The following is an 8,269-nucleotide window of genomic DNA, read 5'->3' on the forward strand; positions in this document are numbered from 1 at the left end:
GACCAATTTTCTCCACTGGTCACCCACCCTGTACAAATCAAATAACTAGAACGTTCAGACGATAGAAAAATTCTTAACTACATTAACCCATTTCCTGCCCTGGAAAATAGAGCATATCTGAATCTTTGGGAATCTTATGGGACATTGTTATTTTGCACACCATTGTCATTTGATGTCTGAAGAAGTAAATATAGAATGTGGAAATGATTGGATTAAACATGTGTCTAGCCCCGCGCATATCCCCAAATGTTCCATTGGAGGAACACCTTGCCAAGTCTATGTTTCCCTGAAAAAAAAAAGAAATGGAAAAAACGCTCTATTAGTTGGGTTCTAGCTAATAATGAAAGATACTGCTATAGAAAAAAGCCATACTTCTGACTTTATGTAATTCATGGATTTCTAACAAAAGAAAAAAGTTATCTTGTACATCTGAGAAGGACCATAGTCAACTTGACAAAGTAGTTTAAGGCCTTAATAGCTTTTCATAATAGCTTTGTAGAACTTGCAGTTATGAGATTGCAGATTACTGACTGCAGTGGCACATGCAGAGTTACTTTCTAATAGGTATGACCATGAGTTGTAGGAATTTATGGGACACATAAGGGCCATGAAAGTACCCAACAGCACGTTTCTGGGCATTCATAGGTTTGCGATGACATCTAACATTCTTTGAGTATTTACCGTGTACGATGCACCGTGCCAGGTGCAATATCAGAGTAATCATTCCAACACCCAACAAAATAGGCACTATTCTTGCCTAACAGATGAGGAAACAGGTTCAGAGAGATGAAATAGCAGCATCATGCAGCAGGTAATGGTAAGGCCCCAAGCTTGTGTGACGCTAGCCTACACTGGTGACTGCTACCCTGCACAGTAATAGAATTGAGCAACTGGCTTCTTGTCCACCAGGATCACTTTTCATCTTAGGACTAGAGCAGTCAATACTGTGGTTGCAAACTGTGCATTTCCACCTTTGCACTGCTGGCCATACTAGGTGAGGGCAGAGATACCTGAAGCCGACACTCTAGATCTTTGAAGAGCCAGGAGCCGACAGATTTATAGATAAAGAGAATGGAAAACTATTAATTACAGAAACTTTTACACCCTCTGTGGCTTCCTGAGATTCTTGGGGTATGTAATTGGCAGTTGGCTTGGCTGAGTATTTCTCAGCTTTTTTGCTTAGCTCTGAGATGGTGACGTCCCCGGTGGCTTCTGCTCTGAGCTGCATGACATCTGCTACCATCTGTGGTAGCTACCTCTGAAATTTCTCTCCTTGCTAAAGCAGCCAGAATTTCTCCCTTGCCAGGCCTTTAACTTGACTAAAGCAGTTAGCAGGAACAAGTGTCAGCCATGCTAACAGCTGTTTTGTGGTGGTTACTCTACTCTGGCCTAGGCATTGGGAATTGGACTTTTTTTTTTCTGTTTAGCTTAAAAATAAGCTACTGTAGTAGAAAGAGCAAATTCATGCTTTGGTCTGCACTAGCAGCTAGGGCCTCCATTTACTAAAGAGACTCTCAGCGTCCTAGACGCTACTCAGACAAAAGGCCACAGGCAGAGCATACTCGCCACACACACAGTGTCACCAGCCAGCTGGGACCCAAACACAGGCCTGGGTTCTCAGAGAGGTGGCTGTCCCCCCAGACATGGTCAGAACTGTTACAAGGTGACTGCCTGCTGTGCACTGGGACTTCCCCTTGTTAACAAGAAATAATCACCTAAGAAAGCCAGTGAACAGTGGGTGGAGAGAGCGGAGGAGATACATTCAGTCACTCAACAAGCAATTACCCTCAAAGGGAAAACAGGAAGGACGCAAGGAGGCTGGTGGCTGTGGCTCTCTGGGTGAGCTGGAGAGTGGGTGACAGTCCCAGCACCAGCTTGTGGTCTCCCTGGGAGTATCGACTCTGCTCAGCCTCCAAGCCAGGCTGGGGGCTTCCTCAGTGACCCCATCCTACTGGCCACAGGCTGAGCTATCCAGCTGGGCAGAGCATTTCAGCTCGTGGGCAGCTGTAGACATTTGCACGTAACTCACATTTGCTTGTTCTTGTCAGGGATGTCTGTGTCAGAGCTGGGTTAGCACGGATCAGTTTCACAGGAGCGGCAACTGATACAGTCATTTCTGACTGCGTGACAGCGGGGAGCCCGGCCTGAAACCATGGGGTCTGTCCCCTTCCGGGCAACTTGATTGACCTGGGTTCACCTCTCAGAATCTCCCAGTGCTACACTGCTACCTGTCCGGGTTGTAAGATTTAGAGGCGATAGAGCGCTCAATGTGTTAATGGAGCCCCTACTATGCGCCAGGCACTGTTCCAGGCACAAAGGACAAATCAACGTTCCTGTCTTCATGGCGGTGGTTGCATTCTGGTGCGGAGGGAGAGCAAATTAAAACAATTATATTTGGAGATGGTGAGGCCCATGCTCTGAGCATGTCAACTTTGATATTAAAACTTACCTTGATATTCTTAGAGAGGAAATGAACTTCTGAGTGGTTTGTTTTTTCAGCTCAATGGCACGGATAGCCACGTGGATATGGCTGAATAGACGCTTCCAAAGTGGAAATATTTCCAAGTCAGAGCGACTCAGCACAGCCGCTGGTGCTCGAGGAAGATCTGGGTGGTTCTGTTTGGAAAGGGGAAGAGATGCCCCGGTATTCCTGGCTCAAAATGAATAACATGCAAATGAGCACCTGGGGCTGAGTCAGCGGTGAGTAACCCCCTCTGCAGGGCGCCAGGCCCTGAGCTCACGCACTGGCTGCCCCTGCCAGCTCCCTGCCACCCTGAGAGGCTGTCCGCAGCAGCCCCGTGCCTGACCCCTGCCCCTTGCCCTGGCCACCTGCCCGGGCCCAGGGGCTCCGCTGATGACCACAGCATTGCCCGCAAGCCTGGGCCCTCCCCGCTGCCTGGGCCGCAGTGTTCCCTCCTGCAGCAGGTGCCCAGGAAGCCACTCCCTTCCCTGGCGCCCCGTTACCCGGCGTCTCCCCCAACGAGGGCAGGGACACCTTCTTCCTTAGGCCTCAGCTGTCCTATCTGCTCACCCTTCTTCCCCTCCTTCAGCTTCTCCACTCTGTCCACCCCTCTGTCCACCCCTCTGTCCATCCCTCTGCCCTCTCACCCATGCTGAGAGCCCACACCTCTGTCATCAACGCCGGTTTCTCCAGGGATTCATTCCTGCACAAATGCCCACGCTGCTGCTCTCCTAAACCCAGTTTTGTGATCTTTCCTCCACCCTCTAACCCAGGCGTCCTCAAAGTACGGCCCACAGGCCACATGCGGGTGGTTTTGCCCGTTTGTTTTTTTACTTCAAAATAAGATATGTGCAGTGTGCATAGGAATTTGTTCATAGTTTTTTTGTAAACTATAGTCCGGCCCTCCAATGGTCTGAGGGACAGTGAACTGGCCCCCTGTTTAAAAGGTTTGAGGACCCCTGCTCTAACCCTTCTCTTCCCTTCACTACTTGCTTCTTAAAGGAATCATCTCCACTCCTCCTCCCTGGATTTCTTAATCCACTAAAAATAAGCATCAGCCCCCAACATGCCCCTAAAACCTCTCTCGGTGGGGTCTCCAGTTCTCCTGAAGTGGACAGTGAGTTCCTTGAAGCCAGAGCCACATCTCACTGTCTCACTCACCTGGTCCTCCCCCAGGCCCTCGTGAGTGCCACGCGTGTTGTACAGAGGTGCTGTTCAGCCAGTGCGATGAGCAAAGACGCCAGTTAATGTGAGAGACAGGTCTCTGGGGGCCACTTTCCTCACCCAGTAGGTTGTGAGCACTTCGATGTCAGGGACTGTGTCTCTGTCTTCTTTATCTGCCATAGCTAGACCGTTGGCGTTCAGTAAATATTATTGATTATGAATTGGGTTTACTCGAACCTTCTACCATAACCCCTTCCCCATGGAAAGGGATAAAGGTATCCAACTAGAGCACTGGCGCTTCTGCACAGCTTCCTTCCACTTCGCTTTCCCTGATACTGACCTGAACACCTCGCCCTGCCCGTCCCATCCTCCCCACACCCCTTGCTAGGAGGAGCCCTGGGCCATAAAGCAGGTCAGGTAAAACCTGCTGGAGTCTGAAGTCCACCTGGCTAAAAACAGGGCACACCTCAGAGCCCAGCCCAGAGTGGCTGTATGTACTTTTCACTTTTATCGAGATGATGACCGCATGTCTAGAATCAAAACAGGGAAACACAACTTACAAAGAACTTTAATGATAAAGGGAACCAGTTCCTGTTCATGGAACACGTCATTGACCAGGCACAGGGCTTAGGGGCTTTATATATTGTCGTACTTTATCCCTAAGAAGCAGCTGCTGTCATTGTTTCACTTCACACTTGAAGGAGCAGGAGGCCTAGACATGGTGGAGCTGGAATTCACACTCTCCTCTGTCCAACTCCAAACCATCAGGCCACTTCCACAGGCAGGAAGCAACTTATGATTATGGGAACCTGAATTAGGAGGATTTCTGGGATTTCAATGATTCCTGAGGACACTGGGAAATCAGTAGCATTTCTATACACTAACAGCAAGCTATCTGAAAGAGAAATCAAGAAAACTATATCATGTACAATAGCTACCAAAACAAAATTAGGAATAAACTTAGTTGAGGTGAAAGATCTGTATACTGAAAACTATAAAATATTGATGAAATTGAAGAAGACACAAATAAATGGAAAGATACTCCATGGATTGGACAAATGAATATTGTTAAAATATCAAGACTACCCAAAGTGACCTACAAATTCAGTGAAATCCTTATTAAAATAGCAATGATATTCTTCACAGAAATAGAAAAAAGCAACCCTAAAATTTGTATGGAACCACAAAAGACACAAAATAGCAAAGCAGTCTTGAGCAAAAATAACAAAGCTGGAGACATCATACTACCTGACTTCAAATATATACTACAAAGCTATAGTAATGAGAACAGCATGGGACTGACATAAAAACAGACACATGGACCAATGGACAGAGTAGAGAGCCCAGAGACATAATATTAGAAATTTTTAATTTCTGATTTTGAGTATTCTGGGATGTTTTAAAGCCATTATCTCAGAGTAGGATGGACAGACAGACGTTACAAAGAGGGGCCCAGCTGCCAGCTGCATACACAGCCTTCCCGAGGCCTGGACCATCTCTCCTGGGAACCTCTTTGGAACTTCAGGGGCTTGAAGCCTCCCATGTGGCACAAGGAAGTCGAGGTCTGCTCCCAGGTCTCATTGCTATATACCATCTGAGAGTAAGTAGCCAGTCTGATACCCAGTCACCTGCACATACTTTAGTGTGTGATCCCTAAAAATAAAGACAATGCCTTCACCACCACGATACAACCATCAAAATCAGGAGATTAAATAGATGTCCTACTGACATCCGGTCCTCAGACCCCATTCACATTTCACTGATTGTGCCAATAATTGCCTTTGCAGCAAAAGAATCCAGTTCAGAATTACAGGTTACATTTAGTTATCTCTTTTGTCTCCTTCTGTCTGAAACAGTTCCCCCATCTTTGCCCTACTGTCATGATCGTGGCGCTTTTAAAGATTATAGGCCAGGTATTTTGCATAACGCCCCTCAATCTGGTGTTTCCTCATGATTAAATTCACGTTATCCATCTTTGGCCAAGATTATCGCAGAAGTGACACCGTGTCCCCATTGCATCTTATCAGATGGGACTTGATTTCAATTTGTCCCATTACTGATCATTTTGCTTTGATCACTCAATTAAAGTGTCTGCCAGGCCCCTTCACTGTAATGACATTTTTCCCCCTGGGTAATTAATAGTAAGTATTTTGTAGAGAAGTACTTTGAACCTCCCATTCCTCATCAGACTTTCAATTTATTCATTTATTTACTTATATCCGTAAGTATATGAGTAAGTATGAAATCATGGTCTCATATTTTATTCAAAGGATTATTATTCATTTTGATGACAAATTGTCCCTGCTCATCTGATGGGAACTCATTCAGGCATTCTTTTATTTATGTCGTTTTGCCATGTCATCATTCTTTGAGCACCCCCTTGCTTTTTGGCACAAGCTGCCCCAGGCTCATGTTGTACTTTCCCTGCCCTAGACTTAGAACTGGTCATTCTTGCAAGGAGCTTGTGTTCCTTTTAGAGGAAAATTGTATTTGAAAGCCAAGATCTGGATGCTAGGTTTGCTCTGCCATTAGGGTATCACCACTCCCAGGCCCTCCCAACATAGATAGAGGTAGGGAATACATGTCATGTTTGTATATGCATGTGTGTGTAATTTATATAACATGTACATCTGTCATGGACTGAATGTTTGTGCCTCCAAAAACTCATATGTGAAAGCCCTAAGCCCCAGTGTGATGGCACTTGGAGATGGGGCTTCGGGAGGTTATTAGGGTTAGGTTAGGTCATGAGGATGGAGTCTTCATGATAGGATTAGTGCCCTTACAAGAAGGAGAAGAGAGAGCAATGCTCTCTCCCTCTCTCTCTCATGTGAGGACACAGCTAAAAGGTGGCCACCTGCAAGCCAGGGAGAGAGCCCTCACCAGGAAATGAATTAGTCATCATGTTGATCTTGGACCTTCCAGCCTCCAGAACTTGGGAAATAAATGTCTGATGTGTGAGCCACCCAGTCTGGTATTTTGTGATAGCAGCCTGAGCTAAGACAACATCTATATTTGTTTGTGTGTGTGTGTGTGTGTGTGTGTGTGTGTGTATTCATATAGATAAATATTCCAATCTATGCTTGCTTCTGTGTCTGTCTCTATATTGAAAATCATGAGTATACACTAACACCTCCAATACCAGTCAACACCTCTGAGTTTATTCAAGTTTTCCTCCTTTCAGCATGTGTAACTCCTTTCTCCAACAGTGAAAACCCGGACTTCCATTGTCTCTAGTAAATTCACATGTTCCTTCCACCAGTCACCCCTGTCTGCTGCCCAACCCCCCATGTGGGTGGGGTTCGGGTGCTGACACTCAACACCAGGCTGCCTCTCCACCGGTTGTCCCCCTCACCCTGCTTGGGTCCAAGATGCCCTTGCTGGCTGTCCCAGTGCATGGGTGTCCCCCCACCCTGCTGGGACTTTGACATGAGCTCTGGGCTGCCAATGGGCAATGCCAAGGACACCCTCCCCCCACCTCCTGGACCCATGACCTCCACCAGACTACCCCTCCCCCGTGTCCTCCTCACCCTCAGTGAGCTCGGCTGCCCCACTCCAGGCCACCAACCCTTCCTCCCATGGGCCCCTATTTTGCCCTGCCCCGTTAGCCACTAATGGCTTCAGAACTAAATTTTTCAGGAAGGGCAGGGAACGGGGACAGGAAGAGCAATTTTATTGTGAGTTTTTTGCTGATTATTTTAGTAATACAAAATGACTTGGAGACACTTAGGGAAATACAGAAGGCACAAACAAAAAGATAAAAATCTCCATTAATTCTTCTGCCCAGAGAAAACCATTATTATCCTTTTCCTTCCAAAAATGTCAAACTTAAAACAAAGAAAACTAGTTTCTTCCATTGAAAAAGGAGTGAACTAGAATCAGTGCCTTCCTTATGTCGAATAATTCAGAAGTGAAGCTCCCGCCTGCCCAGATGTCCAGGGCCCCGGCCAGATGCAAGTGCCGCTATCTGTCCTGTGCGTGCGTCATAATACGTGTGTGTGGCGTTTCCCCACCAAATTCGCCTTGTACCTTTCTGATGGATTTCCTGTTAGCCTTTTTTCTCTGCATAACAAAATATGACCTTTTTTCTATGTTTCCCTATTTGGGTTCTTCCAAAGTATCATATTAAGTGCCTGCATAATTTTCCGTCATATACATGTTTGCTTTGCTTAATCTCCTGTTGTTAGATATTTGCAATTTTTTACTACTATAAATGATCAGCTTTGGCTTTACTGTGCCAGGGGAGTCGTGAAGCCAGCTCAGCATGGTGAAGCGGTTCATCTGCTTTCGATGTCTGGTAATAGAATATTGAGCGAAAACTGGCTAACCCGATAGAGGTTTATTTTTCTCGCTAATAAGCACTCCAGAGGTGGGTAGTTAAACCAAAGTTTTGAGCAAGATGCCAGAATACAAAAGAAAAAATTCCAAAGCCAAGTTGCGATAGGTAGGGCAAGATTCAGGGCCTCTTCCTGTGTCCTCAAACCCCTCTCCCTCTTCAAGGACATTGGAGGATTCAGAGGAGAGAGAGAAAGAAGGTTCTCGAACTGGTTTTCCCTCCTGATTTCTTCTGAAATGGGGGTTCTCCTGCCCTCACGTCAAGGCAGGTCTCAGACAGAGCTTTGAGACATGCTCCCTGACTGACACGTG

Source organism: Microcebus murinus, chromosome 10, assembly GCF_040939455.1.
Source record: "Microcebus murinus isolate Inina chromosome 10, M.murinus_Inina_mat1.0, whole genome shotgun sequence".
Classification (NCBI taxonomy): Eukaryota; Metazoa; Chordata; class Mammalia; order Primates; family Cheirogaleidae; genus Microcebus; species Microcebus murinus.